Source organism: Ambystoma mexicanum, chromosome 5q (assembly GCF_040938575.1).
Source record: "Ambystoma mexicanum isolate Mex_15411 chromosome 5q, UKY_AmexF1_1, whole genome shotgun sequence".
Classification (NCBI taxonomy): domain Eukaryota; kingdom Metazoa; phylum Chordata; class Amphibia; order Caudata; family Ambystomatidae; genus Ambystoma; species Ambystoma mexicanum.
The window spans coordinates 1,115,530,654-1,115,550,088 of NC_090933.1; the positions used below are offsets into that span (position 1 = coordinate 1,115,530,654).

The 19,435-nt window shown below is 46.6% G+C and overlaps 1 protein-coding gene across 5 annotated transcripts in view; it reads right to left on the reverse strand.

Annotated features, from left to right (window-relative positions):
- Positions 1-19,435, reverse strand: part of CYRIB (CYFIP related Rac1 interactor B) — an 819,696-nt gene that overhangs the window by 451,181 nt on the left and 349,080 nt on the right. For 4 of the 5 annotated variants that reach the window (XM_069621628.1, XM_069621627.1, XM_069621629.1 and 1 more), the window contains one exon: positions 4,808-4,947. The gene's annotated coding sequence lies outside the window, so the exon portion shown is untranslated. Of the gene's footprint in view, positions 1-4,807; positions 4,948-16,522; positions 16,615-19,435 lie in introns of those variants that run through there. The other variant, XM_069621631.1, reaches the window with a different exon arrangement.

Sequence of the window (19,435 nt, forward strand, 5' to 3'; positions counted from 1 at the left end):
CCAGCAGACAAGTAGGACTTCCTGGAGATTGTCATGGGAGATGAGGTGGAAAATCCGTTCATTAGCACAGGGATCCACATTTCAAGCTTGCAACTTGAAATGTGGATCCCTGTGCGAATGAATGAATTTGCTGCCTTGTCTCCCAGGACAATCTCCAGGAAGTCCTGCTAGTCTGCTGGGAAGAACTCCACCATACTTTGAACCGATGCCATAAATCCAAAAATTATCAACAGATTGTAGCTCAAATGGCTGTTGCTGTAGTGAACTATACCTTTCCCATGGAGTCCATTCCCATACTCTCACTACACAGCGCTGAAAGTAGAAGACTGAGAAGATGTGTGATGTGAATATGGAGAATGGGCCCAACGTACATGAAACCAAACTATTGAATGCCAATATCATGGTTTGGTCCACACCAGAAGCTTACTTGCACTTAGGAAGTGGTTACAGCTATGATCTAAATCTGACAGACTACAAGAAACTGGGTGTACACAAGCAGTAACTCCACAGAATAGGTTACAGGAACAAACTAAACATGGATTCCTCTAAAAATATACAAAAACCTTACGTGTCCAATCCTGGGTTATTGATCCCTTTGCTTTAGGAAATTCTTCACACTCAAGTGTTTCCTGTTCATCAGTTAATCAGAACAAACGCATCAGATGATATTCCATTGCATTTTAGAGTGATCTCCATCAGGAAAATACCTGCCTCACATGTGTCTTCTCTAAAAAACAACTGAGAAAATAGCTCTTTTACCGACCATTTAACATGGGGCTCTCTACAAGACCTCGGTAAAATAGCTTGATACCATGTCTGAGGGAGAAATTCAAGTCAATTTAATTTAGAAAAAAAAGCACTTTATCCTGATCAAATAAAACAGATGAACATCTCTTCCCTATTGCCGAGACGATTCATCTGGCAGTGTTTCTGCATAGGAAGTGTGGATCTGAATCAGATGCCCTGTACTTCTTGTCTCATATATACAGTAAACTATTAGTGAGAGAGCCAAAAAGATTTCCATCAAAGCATTAAGTAATCCCATAAAGAGAAGAGCCAAAGGCTTAACGGGGTCTTTGGCAGCAGCAATTTCAAGGTAATAGAAGAGGGGGGTCTCGGGGTACAAGCCAGAAAGGTAATTTTCAAAACTGTCCTTTATTGGACCTCTTAACGGGTCACTCAAAAAGGTGTGCGCAGAAATGGTGTCTGGGGAGCCTGGCAATTAGTTGAACCATATCCGAGAAAGAGTCAGTGTCCAAAGGCAGAGTCCACATAGGAGTTGTAGGCCAGTCATATTGGTTATTGTGGTAGCCAATCATGAGGCTGGACAAGCCTCGAATGTAGGTTTCTTGGGGCTGGCGCAGGGTTCAGAGGTCCTGGAAAGGAATTTTATTTGGCTGTTAATATCAAGGTAGTTTTCAATGTCAAGGACCTAGGGAAATGTAGATTGCTGAAAACACTCCTGTTATGAGCTCAATGTCGAGGGTCTGCCAACGGTGAACGGTCTGCCGTGTGCCCTTTTATGTGGTGTCCCTAGATGCCGTTTAGTGTAGGCAGCATCACTCAGAGGGGTGCACAAGGGTGTCAGAGTTGGGACGCTGAGCCCAAGGGCATAGAAAGCGCTAATAATGGCTTTTTAGGCTGTGTAGACTCCCACCTGAAAGAACGTGGAGGAGTCTTTCCCAGCTGCGCTCTCATCTAAGTTCCTTGACTATATTAAAACCTTTCGTGTGACTTTTCTTTGGAAAATGGGGTATAACTGTATAGCTGTCAGGAAAACCACCAAGCATGTGCCATTGCCATCTTTAGACTTTTTGCCACAAAAGGAGGCAGCATTTGTCAAAGAGAAATGTTTAGACAAGGGAGTGTGAAGGGGGGAAAAAAGACACGTTAAAAACCTTGCCTCCACCAAAAAACACTAACGGGTGGAACGGACAGGAAGCAAATCTTTGCCTGAATCTTGCAATTGAGAAAGCGTTCCCATATTCCCCCCCCCTTACAGGGTCTGAAAAGAGACATTAGTTAAACGGTCAATATAGGCATGATCGAAGGCTGCAGCCCTCTGCTGCCTTAAAGTTGCAGCATTATTTTTTCCTCCTTACGAGTAATTATAAATGGTATTTATAACGTGCTTAGTACCCAGAGGTTTTTAAGCACAGACCAGGGGATCGAACCCGTGTTGCTCCGCGTCGTCTTGTTTCCAAGGAGAGTGTCGATGAGTAATGCTTGCCCACTATTTTATGTGTTTTTTCCCTGCTTGTGAAGCTCCAAACAAAGGATTGTACTGTGGGGTCGACTGCCTTCGAGCAAAATTATGAAAAAGCAGCATTCATGAGCAAAACGTAATTATTTTTATAAATGAAAATAATGTTATGAAAGAGATTGCTCGAGTAATTGTTCTGAGATCCAGCACACGGGCAGAGATGTTCAGTGTGTACAGAAGTCCCTGAAAATCCCATGATGTAGAAACAAAGAGGAGTAGAAATTGGTTGGCGGGCAGGGATCCTGTGAATTTGCTGTGCACACATTTTACTAGTAATTTTTTTTTTTTTAAAAAAACAGTTCCTAGAGAACTGCAACATCAAGAAAAAAAACAAAAAAGGGGCTCTCAACAGTTCCAAAAAATTGATTGTGTAAAGTAGACTCGAAGGCGCCCTCACAAAGTCATCTGTAAAAATAAACCCACGGGACACAAACAAGTCAGAGCACTGAAGCATGGATCAACACTATTTAGAAACCGAGGAGGAAAGATCCTGTTAACACTAGGTTCAGAGAATCCCGCCCAACACCCGCCCAACGCCAGAAATATTGAGGTCGCTAGGAGTAACCCTCTCAAAAATAAGATGACTAAATAAAAAGATAGCGGAAGGATGTGGGCATATAAACAATCCCAGTTATGGCTTACAACAAGTCAAAAGAATGAATACAAACACTGTTACAATGGGTCCCACAAGAGAAGCAGAACACATGACCCATTAATAGAGCTTTCCACAACAAGATACAATAACTCAGAAACCGAGACAGGATCTTCAAGCGTTTCACAGTGGACTAGGAAAGGGAGCTTCTGCAATTCAGTAATTGAACTGATATATGCATGGGCGGGACAGCTAAAAGATACAATCCTGTCCTGATCGTGTACTACAATGTAAACCACAAGAACACTCACCAGTCACTCACTGCTTGACAGATCCAAATGGCAATCCAGGAAGGCCAGCATCTGCTAATAAAGCAATCTGTGAAGAGTATTGGAAGACACTTTCCCCACACTATCAAGCATACAAATCTATGTGGAATACCATGGTCATCACATTCAGCAACAAAATAATCTAATACGGCCCCGGGGAGAGGTGAAGCAAATCTGTGCCCCTCCCTTGGGGGCAACCCTTCCAGCAATGCAGAAGGCTGAAACAAGTGCTCCAGAGGTCCCCGATGGAGATTAAATATTCAATGCAACTTCTCCACCAAAGAAAACTGCAGAAGAATTTAAGAGGTTCGTGGCTCTGCCTACTTCCCTCCGATACATACCTCGCTCATGAAGAAAGGACTGCGGAAAATAAATAATTCAGCCTTCAGAGACTACTTCCCCTTGGCCCCCCTCCTACTACTGCACACATCTCTGACGCCTCTAAAAAGTCACACTTCGTACTGCACCTCCTGAGAGGTACTCTGCCTTTCCTCAGAAGCTCACCGTCTCCCAAGCTCTAGTTCTCTCTAGGTTGGACTACTGCAACAGCCTCTTTCTAAATCTAACTGCCTCCACTCTCCGCCCTTTCCAACTAATCCAGCACAGGACTGAGACTTGTCCTTGGCCTCAAGCCCTGGGATCGCATCTTTCCAGCTCTGAAATCCCTTCATTGGCTCCCAGTGGATGCAAGGATTAAATTTAAAACCCTCTGCATTGTCCACAAGGCTTTCTGGTGCCTCGGTCCAAAATACCTTTAACTATCCCTCCGTAACTACCTCCCCTCTCGATCCCTTTTCTCCTCCACTCCCTTAGCGTCAGTTGTTTTTTAAAGAAACTAGCTAGGGGCAGATCTGTCTTCGGCTGGAGCCTCCTTTGAAACTTTAGAACCATCTCTGGTTCCGGAAGCAACTCAAGCCGTTCCCCTTTGCTTCTGCCTTTGCCCCTCTTCTCTTGCCACTCTTCTCCCTGTGCTGATCTGTTTTCTCTCTTTGCACTGTACACCTGGCCACCCTCTGTCCTTCGGGCCCAGGTACCTGCTCACCCTGCCTCCCCGCTGCACTGCCTCTGAGCCACCCCTTGCACTGGGATCTGTATCTGTACCCATACAGTCCCTCATTTTTCTTCTGTACTTATCAGATATACCTATCCGACTAACCCTGCACTTGACACTCGCTGGCTGCACTACCACTTTTCACTGCCTGCATTTATTTATTTATTGCACTTATTTATTCTGATCTCTCCTCCGTTCCGCACTTTCCACTTCTCCCCCTTCTACGAACCCAGGAACCAATGGGAACCAAAAAAGCTAACACAAGACAAGACTTAACATAAGCATACTGGAACATCACGAAGCAACATAGTTTAGCACTTGGTCTTAACAAGATCATTTATTTTCAAGCCAATAGTCTGATTTTTAGTAAATGCCATCTCCTCCACTGCACCATCAAGTTACTTTAATAAAGTATCTATCTAGGTTTATACTACGACATACTAAGACAGTTCTTGAAAAATAATGTCACTGGTCAATATTTTCTCATGCACTTTGCCAAACTATTATCAATGCAATTTGCCATTTTCGGATTGATTTAGTGGATTATTCTAAAAAGAAACAAAATCACTTACATGCAAATATCACTATTTTGTTCAGAAGGCCCAATCAAGAAAAAACATTTTAATCAATATATACACCAGTAGATATTTTCTTTATCTCGTATTAAATTCCAGATTTATATCACTGCGGATAGATGTTTGTTCCTGCAGATCTAAAATAGAAACAAAAGACACATTCAATAAAAGTGTTAAATGAATTGTTACACCTCGCCAATATCCTAATGTCCATGTTTTTCTTTTAACAGCAATTTGGTCGGCTATGTGTACTAACCAAACATTTCCAATACATTTATCTTTGCACAATTGAGCTTGATTTTGAGATAGTCCCAAACCACAGCATTGCAATGTACCCAGGTAAACTAGATCTTGTTATGAAATATTCAAGAAAGCACGAAGATTGAGTTTTAGTTGCCAGATTAGTTATTTGTTGCTCATGGGCATTTACACATAGAACCAACTTCATGCGTTTCTTGAATTTTTCAATTGGCCAGCTCAGTGGATGATCAGGTTCCATCTCCAGCCAGATGTTACCAGCAGCCTGAATGTTCACAATGTTGCTATTTGGCATGAGCCTAGCTCTAGATTGAATTACCTTTTGCAAGAGACCCGGCAAGGCGTCGTGTGGTGCACTGCAAACTTTCCAGAGCAGTGACAAACAACGCAATTGCAACATTACATACAGATGTTACGTTAAAACTCCAAATAGAGCATTTCAATGGGCACACATGCTGCATGCTGGCAGTTTGAATAATTACCTGAACACTTTGCCTTCTAGTCTTGCAATACCCTCCATGTGAGTGCCCAAATCTCAACCCCAAAGAGTATGGTGACACAATTTTAGACTGATGCAGTTGCAGGAGAGTCTTTAGGGAATACCCATCTCCCTTATTTGTGAGCAAACTTATTGACACAGTAGCAATTGCAGTTTTCACTTTAGTGTGTTCCAGGTGGCAAATCCCCCATAGCTCAGCATCTAGATGAATGCCCAGGTATTTAAACAAACATCCACAGTTACTCCCTTCATAATCCATGATAGCCCTTTCATTCTCCTGCCCTTCATGCAAAAGACCATGATCTTATTTTTAAATCTCTTTTTTATTCAAGTTTTCCACAACATTGAATTAACAATAACAGCATTTACTGTTCCCAATCCCGCCTCCCTATCCCACACCAAAAACCACAAGATACTGATACATACGTGAAGGTTATCCAAATTCAAACAGAATACAGAACGAGAGAAGTAGGTCATGTATGGTTGTGCTAGTAGGGTATCATTAACAATAAATGTCACTGGGAGGGGATCTCTCCGGAGGAGTTCTTTTACATTTCAACATTACCAGAACTACGCTTTACCTCGCAATTATCCAGTCATGCCAGGGTACAATTGACTGGGTACGGTAAGGTAAGATAGTCATCCTTAAGGATATATGTCCGAAATGAGGCCGAGTAATCGAATGGTCTAGCTTCGCGAGGGAGGGAGGGAAGACTGATGCGATGATTCCCGGCATTTTCTGACTTTCAACATGTGGATCTACTCTTTCACTGAAAGTGGTCTTGTCCATTTCCAGGTTTTTGCTCAAAGCCCTGGCAACTACAGAGGCCGTGGCCAAGAGTTTCCATTCTATTTTAGTCGGAACAAAAAAGAATGCAAGTAACCAAGCCACCAGTGAATAACGGGGACGATCTGGGACCATTTTGCCCATGGTTTTGTACACACCCTCCGAAAAGGACTGTATATACCAACAGTTCCAAACCATATGCATGTAATCAGCTGGGTCAAAATTATGGAATAAGACGAAATGTCCGAATAAAAATTACCGACCCCACCAAAAGACTTAAAAACGTACACCACGAAAAGTTCCAACTACCAAAAGTTCAAATGTTTCGTGGTATGTGTTTAGGTGTTTTGGTGGGGTCAGTATGAAAAATGTTTTAAAAAGGCTGCGGGGGTTGTCACCGCAACACTACAGTGAGCGGGGGACACCCCCGAGCTCTCCCAACATAACATGAAACAAATATTTTTTTTAAAAACTGGGACTGCGGGGGTTACCCCCGCAACATCCCGCTCACTACACTACACAGTATATATAGTGAGTGGGGGTTGCAGGGGAAACGCCTGCATGTTTGCATGGGAAAGGTACAAACATTTTGTGTTTGTGCATTTCCCATGCAAACATTTCCGTTGCGGGAAGTGCAGCCGCAGGCAGATCACGCAGATACAAAATTACACTGTGGAAAGGTAGCCTCTCTCTCAGGGTAGTACTTATGCAGTCGAATGATAAGACTAATGTAAAAATGTAAACTATCAGGCGGAACCTGGAATTCCAAGATATCTTCTGGGTCATCCTGCAAATAACCTGCCATTGGATCTCTGATGGAGGGGTTTCCAATACTCTATCCCACCTTGCCCTAAATGACACTGTGGGGCTGGACAAAGATTAATACGTTTGTATAGCGCCGAGGCCACGCAATTAAATTTAGGGGGGGGTTGGTCATCACAAACTGGGCCAAAAGGGATGTGAAGTGGAGCCTGTGGAAACTCGTCCCACAAAGAGTTTGCCGTAGCCTAAAATATAGTATATTGGAAACCTCGTTCCAGGGGCCTCTGCTCTTAAGGGTGTCCCACTTAATAAACTTGCCTTCCTGTACTATATCATCCATGGAATGGACTCCCAATTTCTCGAATTGCGTTTTAAAAATCCCTACCTGAGTGAGAAGGATTCCAAGAACAGTACAGGGGAAAGTCAGAATGATATTGTTATTGTGCTTATACCGCGCCAAAGCCCGTAGGCATCCAGGCACCGAGAGACTGATAGTCACAAAAAAAGCTACCTGCAGAATTCATGCTAATTGAAAAGATGTGCTTTCAATTGTTTCCGAAAGGCGAGAAGGTTCTCCGTCTTACGCAGTGATACAGGCAAGGCATTCCATGCCTTGGCTCCTTGGGTGTGAAAAGCGTGTCCAAATCCACAAGCTAGTTTTACCCGGTGCAGTACCAGTAACGAGTCTTCAGCTGGCCTTAGATTTCTTTTAGGCTGGTAGATGCCAACAACGTCCTTCAGATAGGCGGGTGCATTGCCAAAGATACATTTATGGCATATGGTTAGCAGTTTGAACTGAATTCTGGCTTCCACAGGGAGCCAATGTAGTTTTTTATGGCTGCAGATGTGGGTTCTGAACGCTTCATCTGAAAGATTATGCAAAATGCTTTATTCTGAATTTTTTGTAATTCTTGTACGTCTGCTTTATTTGCACCACCTAGGAGTGCATTACAGTGAACCACTCGTGGCAGAATGATAGCTCTAACTAGTTTGGTACGATTTTCAACTGAAACCAATGGTGCGACCTGCCTAAACACTTTGAGGTGATAGTTGGTACTATTAGTGTTGGCTGCAACATAGGCTTCAGAATCTAAGCTGTGTTCCATATATGTGCCCATCGGCTTTACTTTCTGCACAACATTAATATGGCTACCATCTATCATAAAGCCGGAGTACTCCTGGCCCAGCTTAATTTGCACCTGCCGGGCCAAAAAGGATGAGCTCAGTCTTTGTAGCATTTAGGCAGAGCCAATTCGTGGACATTCACTGTTTTATTATTTGATACACCATGTCCAGCATGCGTTGGTCCGCATCATGATCACCTGTGATGTCGAGAACCAGCTGAAAATCATCAGCGTAATTACAGAAAAAGATCTGCAATAGGAATGACTCATTACAGGAGGGGAAAAATGTAAAGGTTAAACAGGAGAGGCATGCGCCCTGGGGCACACCACATGTTATGGTTTGAGACTCTGATGCACTATCTCCCCAGTGCACCTGTGGCCGGCGATCCTCCAAGAAGGATCTCATCCAGGTAATAAACTACCTCCCGTACCAGCTCCCGAATTTGCCAGATCCCACACCCAGCGTGTTACGTCGATAGGCTGCATCTTTCCCCTGGGAATACGTCAGGTCGTCCGATTGGGTTGTAGCTCTTTCGATTTTGATGTGCGTGAGGTCCTCAGTAGGATGGCACTATCAGATGGCATACTGGATCTGAGAAGCGAGAAGTGAGAAAATATACATATAGGTCTGGGTAGTCCAGACCAACTGCACATGACAGTGCCAGGGTATCTAGCGTGACCTGCCGCTGACCCCCCCCCCCCCCCGCCCTTACCAACCTGGACAACAATGACCGGGGATGCTTCCAGTACCAAGAAGGCAGGATCAGTGGAACATTGTTAAAGATGTAAAGCATCTTCGGCACCACAACCATCTTGGCCAAGGTGAGCCGTGCGGCCCGAGATAGACCGAGGTGGATCCATATACCCACCTTACGCTCTTGCTGCTCGAGGGCCGCAAGATACTTTTCTTAGAAAATTTTAGTTGGGGAAGTGGAAACTATTATACCCAGGTACCGTATTCCCCCGGGACACCAAGAAAAGTCCGAGCCAAGATCTGCATGAAGTACCATCGATGTTAGGGGTAGTTTCTTTTGGATTTAGAGCAGTTGATGCGCAATCCAGAGAATCCCCCAAAAATACTATTTCCTGTACCAATGGTTGTAGACTTTTCTCGCTTTTTAAATCTTTTTTTTTTTTTTTAACGTACAATAGCATGTCGTCTGCTTAGAGTGAGATGGTAGAGACATGTGAACCCCCCCCGATACCCCTTCACCTGAGTGGAATTCCCTTAAGGCGCTTGCAAGGGGTTCAACTATTAACACAAAAAGGATAGGAGAGAAGGGGCAGCCCTGTCTCGTACCCCTACTGGGGAAAATGCCATCAGAGGATAGTTGATTTGTCAATATCACTGCTCGAGGGGCCATATGCAACAGTCGGATCCACTGAATATACTGGAGGCCTAGGCCGGATCTACGTACTATTTCAAATAGAAAAGGCCATTCGACAGAGTCCAAGGCCTTTTCGGCATCGAGGGTCACTACTACGATAGGAACGTCGTCAATGTTAAGCATCAGGGAGAAAAGCTGCCTCAGGTTGTTTTGTGTAGACCTGTGCGGGATAAAACCAGCCTGGTCAGGAAGAGCTAGGGCTTCCATGTGAAGGAGGAGTCGATCTGCCAGTAGTTTCGCTAGGATTTTATTATCTCTATGGATAAGTGGAAGGGGGCCTATAGGGCGCACAACTACGCAGATACTTATTAGTTTTATGCAAAGGCTTGACTACTGCCGTCCTGGTGGATTCAGGGAGAAGGCCTGCAGATATGGAGAATTCATACATGCGGCAAAAGGTGTGGGCCAGGATGGTATTTCGGTAGAAATACCATCATGGCCAGGGGCCTTTCTGCTAGGGAGAGTCCGAATAACCTTACAAATCTCTTCGACAGGGGTGCTGGGGGGTGGGGAGAGGAGCGATTTGCGCAGGTCCACAGACTGGGTCCAGCCAGCCCAGGGCAACCCGGTCTAGGTATGATAATTTATTTGGGGGCGGGGGGGAGGGGGGAGACCATTAATTGTGTCGAGTATAGTAAACTAAGTCTTGAAATATCTTATTAATGTCGTTGGAATCACATACCAGGTTTCCGTTAGGGTCAGAAACTTCCACTATCCCTCCCTAGTCCCTATCCTTGCAGATCGCCCAAGTGAGTGTACGACTGGGTCTACCGCCCTCGGCGTATTTTTTTGCTAAAATCGGATCACCTAAAAACCTGTCCCCGCTTTCCACATTCTCGAGATGCGCAAGTCTCTTGCCAGCTACCAATTTCCAGACCTGTGAAACCCACTCCCCCTAAAGTCTGTTTGTGTTCCAATTCTTTAATTTCTTTCTCTAGGCGACGCAAGGTCACCCTCAAGGACTTAAGGACACCACCCTCCCTGGAAATGCAACAGCCTCTTATAAAAGCCTTGAAGGCCTCCCAAATCGTTCAGTAGTCAGGGACAGAGTCAGCATTGGTGTGAAAATATTCAAGGATCTCCCCCGAATCCCTGTCCGGAATGCCTCGTCCTCAAGAGCATGGGGCGGAAGTGCCACTGAGGAGGGCTTGGCACTGTATTGGGAATGGAAATGACAGCAAGTATCGGGGAGTGGTCGGAGTGTCTCCTTGGTAACATTCTGGCGAGTTGTGTCACACCAACCAGGGGAACGGACAACATATCGTAGTCTATCCTGAGGCACTGTCATGAGCACTCTAGTAGAATGAAGAAAACTCCCTTGTATTGGGGTGCATATATCTACCAACCCGAATGAATTAGCTATGTCGCTGCAGGCTGTGGCAGCTTTAGATAGTGCAGTTTGCGCTGGTCAGCGACCGGTCCAGAGACACCGCTAAATTAAAGTCCCACACCCACGCCACTTCATAAGCAGGAAAGGTATAGATCATGGCAGCACAATTCCGGAAAAATCAAGGTGAATCAACATTAGGGGCATATACATTGATAAAAAGAATCTTCAACCCAAGACATTCACCCACAAGAAAGATATAGCGTCCCTCCACATTACATATGTAAAGATATAGCGTCCTTCCACATTACATATGTTGTCATGCAGACGAAATTCAATGACTGATGTGTATATATATTGTGACACCTCTGGATTGTGACGAATAGGAAGAACCATACCCAAGTATCCCCCAGCCCTTGGCCACAGGGAGCGACCCCCCACCCCTTGTGCAGTTTGGCTTGCTTAACCAACAGTTAAAATATTTTACAATTGGTAACCCCTCTAATGTTCCAAGACATATTTAGGGAATCACCCCTCATGGTCATTTGGTTCAAGGGCCAGTCGTGAGGTATCATGACACAGCTTGTGCAACACAAGAGTGTTTCATCCCCAGAGAAACAACTGTTTACCTTAAATTTCTGTAACAGGAGATAATGATCATGTATGCACCTTAAACATAAAACTAAAACCATTGCCACCCCCACCCATGCCAGAAACCCCAGCATACCTGCATATTGCCCACTCCAAGAAACCAACACACAAAGAACAAGACACAGTGTCTGTGCGAATGGGGTACTGGCCGTGGCTGCACCACTCGGGTGACCAGAATGAGAACTATTATCACTCTAGCATGGTGTCAGCTGATTTTGTTTCGGGTTTAGAATTGTGATGGTCGCATTGCAACAGGAGGGGCAAGTGCTTGGGTCAGCTGTTGGGATCCCCTTGGGCTTCCATGGGATCGGACAACGGTCAGCCAATGCAGAGTTGGCGAAGAACCAGGTCTTTCCATTGTGGATAACAGAGCTTAGAAGGGAACATAGCATATTAAAGGTTTTTTTCCCCCCCTGAGCTTGTTTCTAACCGCCTAAAACAACTTCCTCCGTTCCTGAACCTGTGGACTAGAATCAGGAGACTGTCCGATGAATGAGGAGCCAAAACGTAGCTCGCCCCTATCTCTCACTGCTCTGAGAAGAGTGTCTGCCCCTATAGTGGAGTATCCTGGAGATGATAGGTCTGTCTGGTGCTCCTGGGGGTGGTTTCGTGTCAAGTGAGCGATGTGCTCTTTCAACCAGAACATGTTAGCTATTGGTGGGGTGCTCTAGTATTTCCAATAAAAGTTTTTCCACAAACAATACCATGTTGTCCATTTGTGTAGTTTTGGGAACACCTACAATACGAATATTGTTCCTGCGCAATCTCCCTTCTAGTCATTTTTGTCCTCCATACATCTGACCGATTGTTGTAGAGACACGACCTCCTGCTGCAGGGATGCCACCCTATCCTTGTTGTCCCCCCATCTGCTGCTGCGCTTCAGTCAGGCAGCCACATAACTTATCTATTTAAACAGCTGAGGTCTCCACCTAGTGTGTCAATTTTGGAGCCGAGATGGTCTGTACCGTTTTTTTTTTTTACAGCAAGCGGGGTCTAATTTAAAGGGGACACATAAGTTGTAGTGGAGAATGAAGCCTTAGCAGGTGGAGGGTATGGCTGGTCCTGGCGTGTAAATTGATCCATTTTAGCTTGCTTCTGGTTATTTCACATCTTGTTGATTAGAAAGCCAATTGTAGAGGATGGTATGTAGCAGGAGCCCTGGGGCAGGCAGCAATCCCAATTAGGCTGTTGTTGCGTACTGGACAGGCCTCGGGGGGGCGAAGCTCCTATCCCAGCATCACCCGACATGGTGCTGATCCAGGTCGCAACAGAGACGGGCCTCAATGGGCAGGTGACCGGTGGACGGAGCTTTCCACTGTGAGAAGGCTCACCAGGGTCTTTGCGACGCTCACGCCGTTTATTATAGCAAAGGGCAGTATAGCCAGGATCTTTACATGCGTCCTCAGGGCGGTGCAAGGCTTATGTCAGAAAGAGCATCTGAGTAGGACTCGCAGTAGGCAACCACCACATGAGGACAAAGCAGCACAGGCCCGCGCTACCGGGGGACAGGCGCTGAGCCAAAAGCAGCCACAAGTCTGAGTTGAGGGAGAGAGGCTTATGCCTGGGGGACCCAGACTGGGCTCTCCAACGGAGCGCACCCAGGCCAAGAGCAGGATGTGGCGAGGCTCCTGCTGGCTATTATAGCTAAAGTGAGCACAGCCAGGAAGAGTGATCCAGGATCTGTGCAGGCGCCATCAAGGCTGTGCGAGGCTTATGCCAGAAAGATCGTCTGAAGAAGATTTGTCGCAGCTGAGCAACCGGCCACATTGGAGGCCAGACTGCACAAGGCTTCCCAACCGGAGGGCAACCATAGAGTCAAGAGCACAAGTCTGAATTGAGGGAGAGAGCCCTGGAGCAGAGACCGCAACTACAGTGAGGAACAAAGGTGAGGTTGCGGTGCGCAGGTGACCCAGGCTCTTGCAGCCCTGCCGAGAGTAAGTAGGGACAGGAAGGAGACGTTGGTGCGCCCAGAAACACTGCCCAGGTGGGCGCTATCAAGCCTGATGTGGAGGCAGGCGGTAGCTGGCTGGCAGCCTGAGGGGTGGGGGGAGCACCAGCAAGACACCACACCAGGGGGAGCAGGTGGGCGCAGTCAAGCCATAATCCCGTGGACTGAAGTTGGAATGCCGGATCTTGCTCCGCCAGGGTGTGGACGAAGTCAGAGCCCATGGAGGCTGGCAACAGAGTTCAGTGCGCGAACTGTGTCCTCACGACACCACCGGGGCTACTGGCCCAGATGGAAGCTGCAAGGCTCGGGTCACGCTGGATGTAAAGAAGCAAGATGCAAAAAAGGTTCAGGCAATGCCTCACGGTTGTTATGGTCAAAATACTGGTGTTTTCAGCACGCAACGACCATGGTAGAGTAGGGAGTGTAGGATATAAAGTGTTGATGGATGCAAGATCTCTCAAGTGGCGGCCATTTTGCTACCGCGCAACAGTGCCCATCAAACCCCCCCCCCAGACCATGACCTTAGTTTTATCAGTGTTAATTATGAGACCATAGTCTTCTGCGTATTGTACCAGTTTATCCAGGTTCGCCTGCAGACCCCAGGGGGTAGAGTCGAAGATGGCAAAGTCACCAGTGTAGCCCAACCACTGGATTGAAAACTTTCCTAAGCTTTGGTGGGTTAGCTGAGCTATTGGCAATCTCTCCCCTCCTCACCCCCCCTAGGCACCCCATACCGAGGCCCACAAAGTAAAATTTGAAAAGCATGGCTCCCAGCATGCACCTCCGCTTAAGTCCCTTATTTGTGTCAATCCAGCCAGAGGTTCCCCCTGCTTGATCAACTCGAACCTTCACGCGTATACTGTGATGTAAGAGAATTATAATTTTATGAAACCTCAGGGGAAATGTCATTTACACAGTTTTGTCCATAGTTTTGATCTGTCCACCCTATTGGACGCAGCACTAAACTCTATAAATGCAGCACACACTGATGTTCGACGGATGGACCAGGCCTGCTGAATAATTGACACCAGGGCTATGCTATTGAGTGTTGTGTCACACCCCTTACAGAATCCAGTCTGGTTTGGGGGAATTATTTTTCTCAACCACCCATTCTTCCAGCTCTGCCAATAGTAATCGTGCAAAGACCTTTGCTGGAATATCAAGCAGCGCCAGTAGACGATAATTTTTTGGGTCATCAGGCCTTCCCCTCTTGTGGACTGGGACAATTGTGCATTCCCTCCATGATGTCTGAATAGTCTGTAAAACACTAATCCTGCTAAACAACTATTTAAGAGCTTCTGCCCACACCGCCCGCTCCAACTTAAGAAGTGAGCTACACACCCAGTCAGGGCCCGGCGCCTGGGAAGATTTACATGCCCCGATTATCTTCTCTATGTCGCTGTTGCTTTTCGTGTATAGCCATACAGAGCCATCAACGTTGTCCGAGAGGTTATAGGAGCCCTCTCTCAGGATGTGCTGTGCCACAATGGTTTTGCAGCATTCCCTAGAGAACCCATTTAAGTCTCAAGGTTTGAAAGAATGCCTGTTGATCGTTTTCTCCCAAAATTCCATCATTATCGGCTGTCCTTGCCCAGTCCATTCCTATGTGAGGCTACATAAGTATGTTAATGATGTTAGCAGGAAAGGAGGAGTCCTTTAAGAAAAAGAAGACCACAGTATTTCACATATTTTACACCCGGGTCACTATCTCATTATTGTTTTAGAAGACCTACAAGCAGTGTTTGGATGAATAAATCAGTGGCACCATATGCAGCCAATTTATATAGCGCTAACCTAGCTAGAACGCAACAAAGTACCAGACAATAGAGGGAGTGGTATTTAGTGATGGTGGGTGGGGGTATGGAGGGAGGGGGTATGGATCCTTATTCGGTCAGCCAAGTGTTCCTCAACGACAGTGTTCAGTTCTTTCCAGAATCACAAGAGGGAGAGAGAGAGACTGACATTAGCATGTAGTTTGTTGCAGAAAATGGGAGGATAGTAGGAACATGCTTGTTTTCTTGCACTTCTTGGAATCCAGTCTGGGAATATCTTGGCTCGTTGTGTTGTTCTCCTGCAATTGTGAGCTTTTCAGCCAAGTAAGATGGAATCTTGGGCATTAGAGCTTTGCAGTGGGGCAGGCAGTCTTGAAGGTGATGCGAGCTTGGAGGGGTGACCAATGTAATTGAACTTCTTCAGTCCTGAAATGAGGCGAGCTGTGGCAAGCTGGACAGCTTTGAGAGGGGCTAGAGCTGTGGTTGAGACACTTGCAAGGAGGTCATGGGGGTTTGGGGCATCGAGTGGGGGGGCAGGAGGAGTGTGGTCAGGGGCCATCAGGTCGGCTGGTCCAAGGCCAGGATCAAGGGGGCCATGCCACCCATTCAAACAGATGGGAGTGAGGAGGTGTGGGGGGGGGTGAAACTCTTTATTAGAGAGGACAGCAGGGGCCAGGCATTATGCGCTGTGACTATCCCTGAACATCTTCAGTTATTGGCATAATCTCATTAGCTTTGCAAATGGAACCACAGAACATTAAACACAAGACCTATAATTCCCTGCAACTTTCATGTATGAGACGACGACAGAAAAAGTTGACCCAGCCCATGTATGTAAGCTAGTCTTCATTCTGGAGGACAAAAGTACAGTAAAAAGGAATTGTGTGATTAACCCCAAAACCTAGAAAAAAACAGAACATCCGATGATTGTTTGCAGATTTTGAAATACGTTCAATAACCAATCCCGTAAATACAGATAAATGAGTATTCCCCCCGAGTCCTCAGATGAGCAATCAGAGCAGACAGTTTGGCAGTGTGTCTGGGAGCAATGCTATGGCCAAAGAGAATCTGCCTATACTCCAGATTGCTGCTTGCAATAAATCTGGGAAATGAGGCATTTTCAGTGGTGGTACAATATTGGAACATGAAAATATGCATCCTTCAGATACATTGAACACAAATCCACTTCAACAAACCTCAGCTCTAGGAGAGCATTATGGGGGTAACTGGTGCAGAGTAAGTGCCAACTATCACATTCGGCACGCAGTGTACAGGCACAATAGAATATGGGCCCTTGAGAGAGAAAAAAAAAAGGTTACTCATTTGGATGTTTCGACTAAATAAATGCAATTCTTTTCTTAAATACAAATCACGATGCAACATACTAGTCTTTCTTTATGAGGTCAAATCCTTGCACCCTCCAATTCTCCTGACCTCCCCCAGCACCCATCCATATACCTGACCATTTTGGGTTGCTTAGTGGAGCACGGTCAGCCCACCTAACCCCATCTTGGCCTAATGCGCACCGACATTCTACCCATTCCAACAATCTACATACTTGGACTCCAGTCCCCAAGGGCGTTCAACCACAAGCACGTTGAGGCCACACTAATGGGATAAAGGCACTATATAAATGACAAACTACTACGACAACAAATTGATATTGACATTTTATTTCTATCGTGCTCGTACACAAGTGTTTCAGAGTGCAACAAGGCAACGGAGGGGAACAGGGGAGAACAGAACCGTGACCTTACTAGGCCCTGTGACATTGGGAACGTGCAAGTGCATGGGTGAGGGGGAGGAGAATTGCATGGAAGGAGGGATAAGTGGAAAGTACGAAGCAGAGAAGAAACAGATAAATAACAATAAATAAAGGCAACAAACAGTGTTAGTGCAGCCAGCAATTTGCAAGTGCTAAGTTTAAGGCAGCAGACAGGGTAGGTCTGATAAGTGCAGGAAGAAAAAGGGGGGGCTGTATGGGTACAGATACAGACCCCCAGTGCAAGGGGTGGCCCAGAGAGTGTGGGAGGGTGGCAGTGTGAGCAGGTACGTAGGCCCGGAGGGCAGAGGGTGGCCAGGTGCACAGTGCCAAGAGAGAACAGATCAGCAGGGGAGAGGGGGAGCGAAGGCAGAAGAAAAGAGGAAGGTCTTGAGGTGCTTCCGGAACTGGAGATGGTTCTCCTCAAGCTTTAGAGTGGCAGGGAGGCTGTTCCAGAGGGAGGTCCCAGCCGAAAGCAGATGTACCCCCCAGCTCGTTTCTTTGAAAAACGACTGACCCTGAAGGAGTTGGAGGTAGAGGAGCGAAGAGCTCGAGAGGGGAGGTATCTGCGGAGTGACAGCTGAAGGTATTTTGGACCCAGGCCCCAGAAAGCCTTGTGGACAATGCAGAGAGTTTTGAATTTAATCCTTGCATCCACTGGGAGCCAATGGAGAGATTTCAGAGCTGGAGAGATACGATCCCAGGGCTTGAGGCCAAGGACAAGTCTCGCAGTCCTGTTCTGGATTAGTTGCAGAGGGCGGAGAGTAGAGGCAGGTAGATTTAGAAAGAGGTTACAATAGTCCAAGCTAGAGAGAACCAGAGCTTGGAATACCATGAGAATCTGGGGGAAGGTGAGGAAAGGCAGAGTACCTCTGAGGAGGTGCAGTAGGAAATCTGACTTTTTAGAGACCTCAGAGATGTGGGCAGAGAAGGAAAGGGTGGAGTCAAAGATGACCCTGAGGTTCTAATCCTCGCAGGTGGGGATAGGAGTAGAGCCAACGGAGGCCAGCCAGAGAGTTAGGGAAAACAAAGAAACCAGTCTAAAAACCTGGTCCACTTTTGAGGAACATGCTCTATAGTTCCCAGGAGTACATGGAGAAGGTGAGTAGGCTGGTCAGAACCCATCTGCAAGAAGCTCAGACGAGACAGGAAAAGTGTTATGCTCACCTGGTTTCTGTGGAGGTGTTTGGGCACGGTTGCAGCCCTCCTGGGGGTGAGGTTGCTTGGGTCTAATTTTGCCCTCTGCGCTTATGTGGTGACTGGTGGTAATAGGTAATGCTGCTCGGGACTGCTCCTGCATGGATAATAGGGGGCGCGAGTATGCCAGCTTCTGTGCCTGATCCCCTTCCAGACCCCTCCTACCAAAACGTGGTACCCGTGGGATGCGCTGCCCCTGGAAAGCTCACCTGTTGATTAGTTTTGGCAAGCACTCCATCCTGCTGCTTCTGGCAGGGATGCTTGTATGATCCGGACAGAGTTCCTTCACTGGTCCCTTGCACGTGGTAGTCCAGTCCTGCTGCGACTAAGCCACTATACTTCAGCTAAGTGTTCATGTTTGCCTTTGTCTTTCCTCGTCTATTTTTGTTGTATAGTAAAGTCTGTTGTCTTGTATTGCAGTCTGTTCCACTTTTGATGTTTGCTCTTTTGCTTTCTTCCCTTGCAGGGGATGTTGCCGGCCCGGCAGAAGCTGCAGAGCTTGAGGTGACAGCCGGAGGGAATGAGGAACAAAGCTGCAGCGGTACAGTAGCTGCTAAATTGTAAACTATGGGGCGCGCAGGGTTCAAATGCGGCGTGGCCCTAGGACGGATGTTCTAACCTCGTCTTTCTTCTTCACAGGGTCTGAGTTCGTGGATGCAGAGTGCAGTGCTGCAGCGTCAGGATCAAGATCACTGGATGTCAGGAGATGAGTCAGCAGATGAAATGATGAAGCACCTGTTTCCTGGAGGAGAGTATGCAGGAGAACGCCTGGTTTCAAGGGTAAGTAAACTGGTCCAAGCGGCAGTGAACGTCACATTGCACGCGAGTGCACAGTAACGCGAAGCACCGGCCTTAAGGATGGAGCAGGTTATATAGCTGAGCTTCTGAAGACACACTCACCAGCTTCAGCCTGCCTGCCACACCCGATGAGTCAGCACATGCAGACCAGGCCTAGGGAGCCACACCCAATGAGCCAGCAAATGAGGATGTTCTCTGGAATAAAGGCTTTCAGCTCCTGGAAAGTTCTTGTAAAATAAAAGCACTCCTGCACTGAAAGGAAAAGCACTCCTGCACTGAAAGGAAAAGCACTCCTGCACTGAAAGGAAAAGCACTCCTGCACTGAAAGGAAAAGCACTCCTGCACTGAAAGG